The 12670-nt window shown below is 41.1% G+C and overlaps 1 pseudogene across 1 annotated transcript; it reads left to right on the forward strand.

Moving 5' to 3' along the window:
* The first annotated feature begins 6752 nt into the window (after positions 1-6752).
* Positions 6753-8154, forward strand: LOC307114397 (small ribosomal subunit protein eS1-like; annotated as a pseudogene). Its single transcript has 3 exons — positions 6753-6926; positions 7131-7375; positions 7707-8154. The product of its transcript is annotated as a small ribosomal subunit protein eS1-like (transcript).
* The last annotated feature ends 4516 nt before the right edge of the window (positions 8155-12670 follow it).

A 12670-nucleotide genomic window follows, 5' to 3' on the forward strand; every position in this document is an offset into this window, starting at 1 on the left:
ACACTCTAGCCGTTTGGCTCAGTGGATAAAGCATAGGCCTCTGGACTAAAGAGTCCCGGTTCCGATTCCGGTCAAGGACACGTACCTCGGTTGCAGGTTCCTCCCAGGCCCAGGCCCTGGTCAGGGTGCATGCAGGAGGCAACCAATTGATGTGTTTCTCTCATATCGATATTTCTCTCTGTCTTTCCCTTTCTCTCCCACTCTCTCTCTAAAAAATCAATGAAAAAATATCCTCAAGTGAGGATTAAAATAATAATAATAATCGTTAAAAAAAAAACACTCTTTTTAAAGAGCTGTGCTGGGTAATGGGGATTTAAAGACAAAAAAAATCCTTTATCCCTAAAGAATTCACCCTCTAGGATCAGAGACCCACACAAATAACACACACAAAAAATGTGGAAACTTTTATGTAAAAGTATTGTAGAAGGCTTTGAAAATGCTTATAAGGGAGCAACTAATTATAAATTAACTAGAGGCCCGATGCACGAAATTCATGCGAGAGTAGGCCTTCCTTCCCCCAACTGCCCACACCAGCTTCCCTCTGGCACCCCAGACCCGGGCTTCCCTCACAGCCCTGGCTTCGTCCGGAAGGTCGTCAGGAAGGATGTCTGATCTAATTAGTATGTTATGCTTTTATTACTATAGATACGGAAAACTGATAAGGAAATGTACCATTTGCACTGGACTTTAAGGACAGGATGATAACAAGGAATGAGAGGTATATGGGCAGAGAAATAGTGTGATCAATGGGCTGGAAGTTTGATGAAATGTTGAGTGTCACTCAAATGTAGGGCATTTAAGGAATTACCGAAAATGAGACTAGGATGGTAATTTCTGGTCAGATTTTAAGGAAGTCGAGATTAGAGGAGGTAGTTTAAAGAGAATGCTAAAGCTTTGAAAAAGTCATTTTACAGAATGAGAAAGGGAGTGTGCTAGGAACAAAGATATCAGCTACCATGTATGAGCACTTACCATGTGCCAGGCACTCTACTAAATGTAGGATATGCATTAACACACTAACCAGTTCCATGGTTCTAGCCTTCATGGAACCTCCAGTCTAGTAGGGGAGATAGACAATAGGTATATTCTAAAAATATATAACATTATAATTGGGATAAAAGCTATGAAGAAACAAATGGTACCATGAGAAAGAATAATAATTAGGAATAAAGGCTAATTGGAAAAGAGGGATAGCCCAAGACCAAGACTCAAAAGATGAGAAGGAGACCATGACAAGAGCAGAGAGAAAAGCTTTTGCTAAAGCCTATGGCAGGAGAGAGTTATTGCAAGGAGGCTGGTGTGGCTGGAGCACAGCAGGAGAGAGTGACATAAGATGAGAGTACCGGTAGATGTGGGTAGCAGCCAGATCATTCAGGTTTTCTTCTAGGCCTCAATAAAGAATTTGAATGATCTTAGAACAATGGGAAGTTGTGGGCTGGTTTTAAGTAGGGGAATAACATGACTGGATTGTGTTTTAACATGACTTTAGTTACTAAATGGGGAGTGGATTGTGTCAGGGTGATCAGAGGGCCTAGGGAATTTTTTTAGAGGAATAGTGTGCTTCTATCAAATGAAATATTAAAGGCAATTAAGAGCACAGTGTGGTTTGGTGAAGAAAGTGATGAGGTATGGCTAGGTTTTGTTGTTTTGAGACGCTAACATTGGTTATTTTTCCCATGGCTCCAAGTTGGATTGAAATAAGTAGATTTGTAGAGTCCGTATAGAGAAGTCCAGAGACTGTGAACAGCCAATGTAAGGATAAGGAAGGTCAGAGATGTACTGCCAAGACCAGAGTACAGAGAAACCGAGGTACTTTCTTGGCCAGAGCTGTTTTTACAAGGGGTGTCTGGTATGTCACATCGTCCTGTCAAAGATACTCCACAAACATCTGGACTGGAGCTTAGGACAGATGTCTGACTGGAACGTTGAGATTCAGTTTGTAGCACATAGCAAGGAGTTAATTAATGTTTACTGAATAAGATTGATGTGGTAGTTCTCTATCTAGCAGGGACAGTTGGAAGTGTGGGAATAGATAAAATCACTGAGGGAGAAAATAGAGAGAGAAGGGAAAGGGAACCGCCAGGAACAGCTAAGTTCTGATTGAAATTGATCTGATAGAAACTGAATGGTATGACCACAAGAGAAATTTGGGTCAGACTATGGACGATCCTAAAACTGGTATTTTTCATAAGAACGAAATAACATATATTAAAGAAATATTTCATCTCTGTGTCAGAAGAGATTTTAAAGAATAGATAGCCTGCTCTGGTCAGTGTTGCTCAGTGGTTGCAGCGTTGGCCTGCTCACCAGAGAGTCTTCGGTTCAATTCCTGGTCGAGGGCATGCACTTGGGTTGCAGGTTTTTCTCCTGGGTCCCATTGAGGTGCATGCAGGTGGCAACCAATCAATGTGTCTCTCGCACATTGATATTTCTCTCTCTCTCTTCTCATCCCTTCCTCCCTTACACTCTCTAAAAATCAATGGAAAAAATATCCTCAGGTGAGGATTAACAGCAACAACAAAAGAATAGATAGCCTACTAGGTAAGTAGGATCCCAAGCATTTGGTGACATGATTTCAATTAGATTAGTATTTTGTACATAGATCTTAGCAGGACCAACTAGGAGTTTTTAAACAATAGGATATTGAATAAAATGGCATTCAGTCATTAGGAAATTGTCTCTTGTACCAAATGGCTAACTAGGATCTCTATAAAAGAACTGTAATTAAAGGGAAGTAAAAACAAATTCTTTGCTTATAGATTCAGTGGGTTTAATTAAAACATCTTTATATGGATGAGCCAGCCCATTCCATGTGCAATATGTATCTTATTACTTGCGTTTGGATTTAGAGTTCTAAACAAATTCAGACACTAGATATTTTTCTGCCTTTCTATAGGAGAGGCAGTATAACCTAATTAAGATCGAGGGCATTAACATTAGACAGACCTGGTTTTGTTTGATTCTTTCTCAGGCACTTCCTAGCCTTGTGCAAGTTACTCAAGCTCTCTAGGCCTAGTTTTCTCATCAGCGCTATATAGAAAATGAAAGAACCTACTTCAGAGGATAATTGTGAAAATTAAATGAAAAATTTAAAGCATTTAGCCTAGTGCCTTATAGGCAATCCCTGACACATCCCATTGCAGAAAGACATAATAAAAACAACATAATACCCACTTATTACTTGCCAGCTACTGTGCTTAAGTACTTTAAATACATTCTCTCATTGAATCCTTTGAGATAGGTACTATTCTTATCTGAATGTCGCTCCTGAGGAAAATGAGGGCTAAGGAATTTCAGTAATCAAGAGCTATACAAATGCCTAGTTAGCACAATCATCCACAGGTGTGCACATGTAATTTGATGCAAACATATTCATGCGTACCAATGCAAGGATATTCACATACCCCTTGTTGTCATTACCACATTTCCTAGCACTTCTATTTGGAATAATGGTGCTGGAATAGCACAGTGGAAATGGCTAGAGGAATAACCATTCAATCAGCGTGTGTGTGCCTGTATGTGTATATGTTGTTTTTTAGTGAAGTAAGGGAGAGAGAGAGAAACATCCATCTGCTGGTCCACTGATTCATGCGTGTGTTTTAATGAAAAGGGTGATGTATTACAAAGAGCACAACTGTCTCTAACTTGCTCTAGGACTTTGAATAAGTCACTTAACTAAGTCTTTGGGCCTCAATTTCCTCATCTGTAAAATGAGGGGGCTGGCAAAGTTCTAGAACCCTGTGAATCTAAGCAGCCCTCAAGCCTACGACCTTGTATAGGCCGTTCTATACAAACACTCCCATGGCAACGGCCACTCAGCTTTCAGCAATACTGGTATGCTGCTCCTCTCAAGCCAGCAGTGCGTACTATTTCAATCGCAAATTCCTGGGTGAATAGAGCGCGTGAATGGGGGAGGGAATCTGTCAGTCAGAAATCTTAAAAGCCTCTGGCTTTAAAATAAGTTCTGGAATAAATTATCTGTGGGTGGTGTGTATGTATATGCTAAATCAGAAGAACGGTATCAGTTTAATTCACAAAATCACCCGTTTAGCAGGTAGAAGAGCTTTCTTAGCTGAGATGAGATTTAAAGGGTCACTTTGCCACTAAGTGCTGAGTCAGTGAGTGGAGGGGACTGTGGCCCAAGTTCGTTAGCATGGCGAGGATGCCAAAGGAATGCCGCCAGAGGGTGCTTAAATCAACCTGGATTTCTGAGAAGCAAATCCAGTATTTTTTTCCAAGCTACGTAGTCTAATAAGACTGTCTTATTACAATGGGTTTTATCAGAGCACCGTCTTAGAAGCACAGTGACTCCGGGGAAAAGGGACAAGGATAAAGGTGTGAGAGAAAGAGGGCATCTCTTTTCAAGGAAAGCAGGAGACGTCCTTGAAAAGACTACCGTCTATATGCCCTACTCTCAGGATAGTAGTCAAGCCTTGGAAAAGTTGTTTTCTGGGTTTTTTGCTGGTAGTGGTTTGATGACAATGCTGAATTCATGGAGAGGAGAAGCCCCTGCCTTTTTTCCCTGCGTGTTGCCTCCTTATGTTTGAGCCAGGTAGTAAGAAGGAGCACTATCCTTCTATGACTCAGGTGTAAATAAAGAGGATGCTCAATAAGAAAGCAAGTTTAAAGAATTGACTTTCTCAGAGGAAGTGGATCCAGAAGAAATGCAATGCGCACTTCGCTAGGTCCCCACCTGAGGGCAGCAGCGCTAGCCTACTGAGAGCTCTGCATTGCAAGGGCACTGAAGAGAGGAAGAGGTGGCCATGGGAGGAGAATGGGAACCAGGCCGGTGAGAGCGCTCAGAAGAGGGCTCTCTACAGTTAGAGACAGAGCTGTGTCCTTGGAGCTGAGGGAATCTCAGAATGAATGGATGGTCTCTGCTGAAGACCGAACAACAGAACTAGCTGAGAAATCTGGGAGCTGTAACGTTCAGGGCGAATCAAAGCCTTGCAAACCTGTGGAACTTGCTGTTTTTCCTCTTGCCACTAGAGGGTAGAATGTGAAAAGAAGATTGGAGCATTCTCATCCTCTCAAATTGGCTATTCAGCCCTGGAGGAATTCTAAGTTTTAGAGGTTTTAAATCTTGTCCTTGCTAACAAGTATATCTGGTCAAGCCATTTCCTTGCTTATCCATTTTCTCTCTTTTTTAAAGTTTTTACTTTTAAAAAATATATTTTTATTGATTTCAGAGAGGAAGGGAGGAGAGAGAGATAGAAACATCAGTGATGAGAGAGAACCATTGATCAGCTGCCTCCTTCACGCCCCACAGTGGGGATTGAGCACACAACCCAGGCATGTGCCCTTGCCTGGAATCAAACCCAGGACCCTCCAGTCCGCAGGCTTATGCTCTATCCACTGAGCCAAACAGCTAGGGCCCTACCTACACATTTTCAATGGCTCCCTAAAGTCTCCAAAACAATGTCTGAGCTGATGAGAATGGCATACAAAGTTCTTTCAGATTTGTCCTTGATTCTTCCTTCACTCTGCTCCCTACCTGAACATACACAACCTTAGGGGAAGTAGTGAGGTGGAAAGGGCAAGGGTGTTAGAATCAATCGCAAGCCAGTAAATCATCCCACACTCCTTTTTCATCCCTTCCACATTCAACTCCACCAATTCCTGTCTATTCTGCCTCTTAGAAGAACTCTGTGATGGCAGGCCCACACCCACTTTGTTCATCTGTATATCCTTAGTGCCTAGCACTCTTAGTAGGAGCTCATTAAATACTTATTGATCAAAGTAATGAATGAATGACTACATCAACGTCACTGTTATCAGCCTAGTCCACCTTACTACCATCTCTCACCTGGCCTTCAATGGGAACCCAAGGAATCTCTTATATCCCCTCTTTGCTCCCTATAATCCGTTCTTTACTCTGCAGCAAGAGTGATCTTTCTGAGATTCAACTCTGCATAAAACCCTTCAATGGCTTCCCAGCTCTTAAAACACCTTTAATATGACACATAAAGTAAGTATTACTTAGCCGTTTGGTCACTTGCTAGTTATGTAATCATAAGGAAGTTATTAAATCTCACCGAGTCTTGGTTTGCTCATCTAAAAAAACGTGAACAATAAGTATTCCTACTTCACAGGGTTGTTGGGAGGATTAAATAAGGTAATTCATATAAAATGCTTAGCATAGTATTTAGTTCTCTGTTAAGTAAACGGTAACTGTATGACTATTAGGACCTGAATGATGTAGTCCCTGCTACCTTGTGCTATTCCCTCTCATTTTCTGGCATCCTCATTAGGCTATTTTTAGATCCTGGAATGTGCCAGGCTCTTCATTAATTCTACTCCTCTCTCTGGTCCCAATGTAGAGTTTACATCCTCTAGGAAGTCTTTTTTGACATTCCATGTCTGGCTCAGATGGCCCTGCAATGGATTTCCATAGCAGCCTATATAATATCATGACATTGGTTATCCACTCCTGGCATAGTGACTGGCATTCAGCAACGCCTCGAAAAGCATCTGTTGAAATACCATATCATTTCACTTATATGTGGAATCCAAAGAGCAAAACAAACAAACAAAATAGAAATGGACTCATAGATACAGAGATCAGACTGATGGTTGCCAGAGGGGTGAGGGTTGGGGGACTGGGTGAAAAAGGTGAGGGATTAAGAACTACAAGTTGGTAGTCACAAAATAGTCACAGAGATATAAGGTCCGCCATTGGGAATATAGTCAATGATATTAGAATAACTATGTACTGTGTTAGGTGGGTACTCAAAATATTGGGGGGCCCTTTTGGCTCTCTGAGCAGCACCATGGTGGTTGGCAGGAACAAGCACCTTATGAAAAGCGGCAAAAAGGGAGCCAAGAAGGAAGTGGTTGATTCATTTTCTAAGAAGATTGGTACGAGGAGAAAGCACCAATTATATTTAATATAAGAAATATTGGAAAGCCCTGGCCCATGTGGCTCAGTTGGTTGAACGTTGTCCCATGCACCGTAAGGTGACGGGTTCAATTCCTGGCCAGGGCACATGCGCAGGTTTCAAGTTCAACAGGAGGCATCCGATTGATGTATCTCTGACATCAGTGTTTCTCTTTCTCCACCTCCCTTTCTCTCTCCCTAAAATCAATAAAAAAACATTTTTAAAAAGAAAGATATATTGGAAAAACACTAGGCATGAGAACTCAAGGAACCACATCTCATTGATGGTCTCAAAGGTGGTAGTTTTGAAGTGACCCTAGCTGATCTGCAGAATGATGAGGTTGCATTTAGAAAATTTAAGCTAATTACTAAGAATATTCAGAGCAAAAACTGTCTGACTAATTTCCATGGCATAGATCTTACCCGTGACAAAATGTGCTCCATGATAATAAAAAAAAATTTAAAAAATGGCAGACCATGATTGAAACTCATGTTGATGTCAAGACTACCAATGGGAGTCAGAGAAAGATAAATATCACATGATCTCACTCATATGTGGAATATAATGAACAAAATAAACTGATGAACAAAATAGATCCAGAGACATAGAACCATGGAACAGACTGATAGGTTTCAGAGGGAAGATAGGGATGGGGAGTAGGCGCGGGGGGAGGGGGAGAATAACCGGGGAACATATATGTATAGCTCATGGACACAGACAATAGTGTAGTGAAAGCTTGGGAGGGGCGGATGCGGGTTGGAGGGGGTCATTGGGAAAAAACAACAACAACAACAAAAGGGGACATCTGCAATACTTTCAACAATAAAGATAAAAAATTTAAAAAGGACTACTGATGGTTATTTGCTTCATATATTTTATGTCGGTTTGGCTAAAAAATGCAATAATGGATTCGGAAGGCCTCTTGTGCTCAGCATCAACAGGTCCATCAAATCCAGAAGATGATGGAAATCATGACTCGAGAGGTGCTGACAATGACTTGAAAGAAGTGGTCAATAAATTGATCCCAGACAGCATTGAAAAAGACATAGAAACGGCTTGCCAATCTATTTATCCACTCCATGATGTCTTTGTTGGAAAAGTCAAAATGCTGAAGAAGCCCAGGTCTGAAACTGGGAGAAATGGAGCTTCACGGTGAAGGTAGCAGTTCTGGAAAAGCTACTGGGATGGAGACAGGTGCTAAAGTCGAACGAGCTGATGGATTTGAACCCCGGGTTCAAAAATCTGCTTAAAGTTCAGACTTAATGGTAACAAATAAAAAATCCTATTTGTGAAAAAAATAGAAAGAAAGAAATATAAAGGGGACCACTTCGTAAAGTATATGATTGTCTAACCACTATGCTGTACACCTGGAATTAATGTAAAATAATATTGAATATAAACTGTAATTGAAAAGTAAAATTAAAGTAAGTAAATAAATATCTGTTGAATCATCTCTAGACCCAATCACTTTCTTTTCCATGCTCTTTGTATGTGATTTCTTCTTTCCGTATTTCCTTTCTAAGGGAAACTTCGCCACCCACAGCCTCTATTGAGGAGGCAGGCCTAGGTAGCCACAGTTCATGTACAGTTCATGGAGGTACTTTTGCCTTAGCTGACTAGACCGGAATTGGCATCTGATGCAATGGTGGACAATCCAGAACCTGGCCAGCAACTTATAACATACCTGCCACCAAAAGAGAAGTAGGTCAATCAGATTCCCTCTCACTCTCTAAAATTTTAGTTAGAAAAGGGAGAAAATGTGGCTATAAATGACAAGAACAAGAACTAAATGATATAGAAAGAAAGATGAGCTCAAAGTCTCGAGGGGTCGAGGCAAGCTATAGATATAAAGAAATAGAAACTATGAGGTAGAGACCATCAATACAAAATGAAGACTTAGTGAGTTATAGAAATGTCTAACCACTATGCTGTATACCTGAAATTAATATAATATTAAATGTCAACTTTAATTGACAAAAATTACAAATCTAAGTATAAGGAAACAGTTGGTAATGGTAAAAGAGGCCCTGTCAGGAGAATAGCTAAGTCATGCTAATGACTGAGCATCAGGATGAAAATACCTAAAATGCTGTCACTAGCTCTTCTGGGCTATTATTTTCCTGGGTTTCTGTGACGTGTATCTTTTTTTATTAATATATTTTTATTGATTTCAGAGAGGAAGGGAGAAGGAGAGAGAGATAGAAACATCAATGGTGACAGAGAATCATTGATCAGTTGCTTCCTGCACACTACACACTGGGGATTGAGCCCACAACCCGGGCACGTGCCCTTGACCAGAATTGAACCTGGGACCCTTCAATCTGCAGGCCAACGCTCTATCCACTGAGCCAAACCTGCTAGGCCTCTGTGATGTATATCTTTCAAATAAAATTGTTGAGCTAAATGGAGTGAGTTGTCCTTTGCAATCCAAAATGCCTGATTGATAAACCTTTCTCTATTTTGGGAAAACCCAGGCATTCTTCCAGTTGGAATTTCTGATCCCCTTCTCTGTTCTCTCTTAATTTAGAGAAGTTCCTGTCACATTACCTATAATTATTGGTTTGTCTAGCTCAACTATGTGGATATCAGACTGTAAACTCTTTGAGAACAGGGTATCTTGCTTGCATTCCTCAGCAGCATACTCTGTCTAGAGACATACTTGATATATAAAACCAGGTATTGTTCTAAGTACTTTACATATTTTAATGTATTTCATCCTCATGGAAGCACTCTGAAGTTAATACTATTATTCTCCCCATTTCACAGATGAAGAAAGTGCAGCACAGAGACAGTGTTTGCTAAAGTGCTGCGTGAAGAGTAGAGAAGGGATTCAAACCAGGAAATTTGGCACCAGAGTCCATGACCTTAAATCCAATGCAATATGGCTTTGACCTTAAGGGGAATGTGGCCCGGGGATAGTAGTCAATATGAATATTTGAACACTCTTATACAAAGTACAAAGCCTTTCACACATATATGAAGACATTAGGAAACCCCTCACCCTTTATGGGAAATTAGCCAGAAGTTCTAGCTCTGAAATACCAAATACCCAGATTTCCCCTACATGCATAGAAAAAATGAAGTATTAGTAGAGGGAGGGCACATACAGACATATTTTGAAACTCCATGGACCCTTAGAGATGCTAATACCTGGTAAGTTGGTCAGATTTCTAAGCTAGTATCTAAAGAATCCTTAGAAAATGTATTAGAAAATAATTCTAATTTCATCTGGGCAAGACAACCCCATTCTCAGCTATTCTAAGAACTGAGTCCATAAAACTGACAGTTGAGGTTGTGTATGTGGTGTGGCAGGGAGGATGGGTAGAGTGAGTGGTGATTCCACTTTGTACTATTGTTTTGAAAGGAGTCTGGGTTTAGGGAGCTCTTGCAGATGCCTTTATTGGCAGCTTCAACTGATTCTTTTGAGTTGCCATGGCAATGGGAAGCCAAACTCTGGGGGCTGTTTATTAGTGAGTGATAAGAAGCCAACTGAAAGGAAAGCTCTTTGAGGGAGCTCAGGGTTATGGGGAGGAGGATCATGGTGGAACAGGGTTTTTACGTATACATATAAGGTAAATCCAGATGTCTTCCGGCACAATATACAAGTAGCTTCCTCCTAATCGCCTATATCTTATTTTTTAAAATATATTTTTATTGATTTCAGAGAGGAAAGGAGGAGATAGAAACATCAATGATGAGAATCATTGATCAGCTGTCTCCTGCACGCCCCCTACTGGGGATCAAGCTTGCAACCCAGCCTGGGCCCCTGCTGGCCAGAATGGAACTCTGACCTCCTGATCCAGGGTCAACACTCAACCACTGAGCCACACCGACTGGGCTGCCTATATCTTAGAGATCTGAGTGAGTAACCCGGAGAGCGGTCTGAAGGTAGCAACTGTTAAGCATGAGAATGTTCTTAGGTACTAATGGTGCTATGTAAGGACAGGAAGTCTTTGTGTTCCTCGGAAAATGAGAGGACAGTGGGAGATGCCTCTACCTGAGTAAAATTTACCAGGGAAGTGAGTGAGATTTGTGTTTGGGCTGAACTCCTGTTGACATAGCCATATGGCTTTTGCAGGCTGCCATCCTCTAGACAGTATATTCCTTTTGTAGAGCAGCTAACTTGTATGAAGGATTTGTGCTTTCCTCACTGTCCCCTTTATCCCCTCCCCCATCATGCGCAGAACTCTTAAGTGTAGACTCAAGGTGCCCCTACATATCCCTCCAGCCTGAATTCCTGCCCAACATCAAGGATCTTGATCCTTTCCCCAAGTCACTTCCCACATCTCTGATTTTCTCCCTAGAGTAGGAGGCTCCAGGGGACCACAGCTGACTCTGCCAGGCACAGAGGGTTGAGTCATCCCGCAGGCGTCAGAGCTGTTAGCAACAGCTCTGCTGATCTGTATGCAGCTCCAACTCTCTCTCCAGTTCAGAGTTTTGGAGCTGTCTTGTTCAAAAGTAAAGAACAGAACACAGATGGCTGGTAGCAGGATCCCACAGGGGCCTGATTTCCCACTGAGCCCATCCTGCTAAATCTTTTATAGGAGAATAGGAAATAAATGGTGAATGGAGCAAAAAAGGAGGATCAGCTTTTGCACTGTTCTTTGGGTCTTGGTGGAAGGCTTCTGAGAACAACTTTTGGCTCCCCCTTACATTCTCCAGGCATATGCCCCTCCTGGTCCTTCTTTCTCCTCATTCACATCTTTTGTCCGTCCCCCTCTCCCTCATTTTCTATTCCAGTTCCCTATTCTCTGTAGTATCTTTGAATCCGATGAAGTTTTATGTTGAAAGCTGCCTATGTAACCAGGCAATTCTAATTCATACATGTATAAGAAAATCTAATCACTAGAAGCTCAGAGTGGCTGATTTTATCAGTCATCTCTTGGGAGTCCCTTTAGTTTCTTCTGTTCTACCGAGGCAGCATAACACATTACAAAAAAAAAAAACAAAAAAACACAAAACACAAAACAAAACACAAAAAAAACAAAACACAAGACTTTGGAGCCAGAAAGAAGTGGGTTACAAGCCCTGTTCTAAAAAGTAAATAAACAAATACATAATAAAAAATTTTGCTCTGCTCTGTCATCTTGGGCAATTTACCTAACCTCTCTGAGCTCCAGGTCTGGCATATGAAGATGTATATAATTGTATCTACTTTGCCAGTTGGTTTATAGAATACATTAGACAGAGGTAAAACATAGTATCTGGAACATAGTCTTTGGAATATGCGTTCAGTAAATATTAACTCTTTCTCTTTCCTCTCACTCCTGCTGCTCTAAGTGCCAGGTCCCTGATTTTCAAGAATCTGTGAAATTTTTTTTCCCATTAGGAAAGTTATTATCCATGCTCAGGAGCTGCTGATGCAACTGAAGAAAGAAAGGTGAGTGGGAACTATATGGGAATGTTTTGCAAGACTAGATGATCAAGGCTTCGTAAAAACTAGCGTGTGAATTTGCTAATGTTGCTTTTCACCAATTTAGGGATTCTTGGAGAAGATTGCCGGTCTCCTCACATTGCTGCTGAGCATGATTGATACTAATTTATTTTCCTTGGAAGATAAGATGCTGGGTTGCTGATTAGCTGTGTGACTTTAGGTACGTTATTATTCCTCTCTGGGTTTCACTAGAAGACAGGATCATTGCTCCTCTTCACTCCAGGAAAGGAGGATTGGTTGAAGTTTGTGTAAACTCCAGGAAGTAAGTTCAATATGGTTTGATATCATCCTTGGCACTAAGAATACCGGAAGTATTTGTATAATCAGGTCAAATGCCACTGTTCAATTTAAGTGATTA

Source organism: Cnephaeus nilssonii (genome assembly GCF_951640355.1).
Source record: "Cnephaeus nilssonii genome assembly, chromosome: 19".
NCBI lineage: Eukaryota > Metazoa > Chordata > Mammalia > Chiroptera > Vespertilionidae > Cnephaeus > Cnephaeus nilssonii.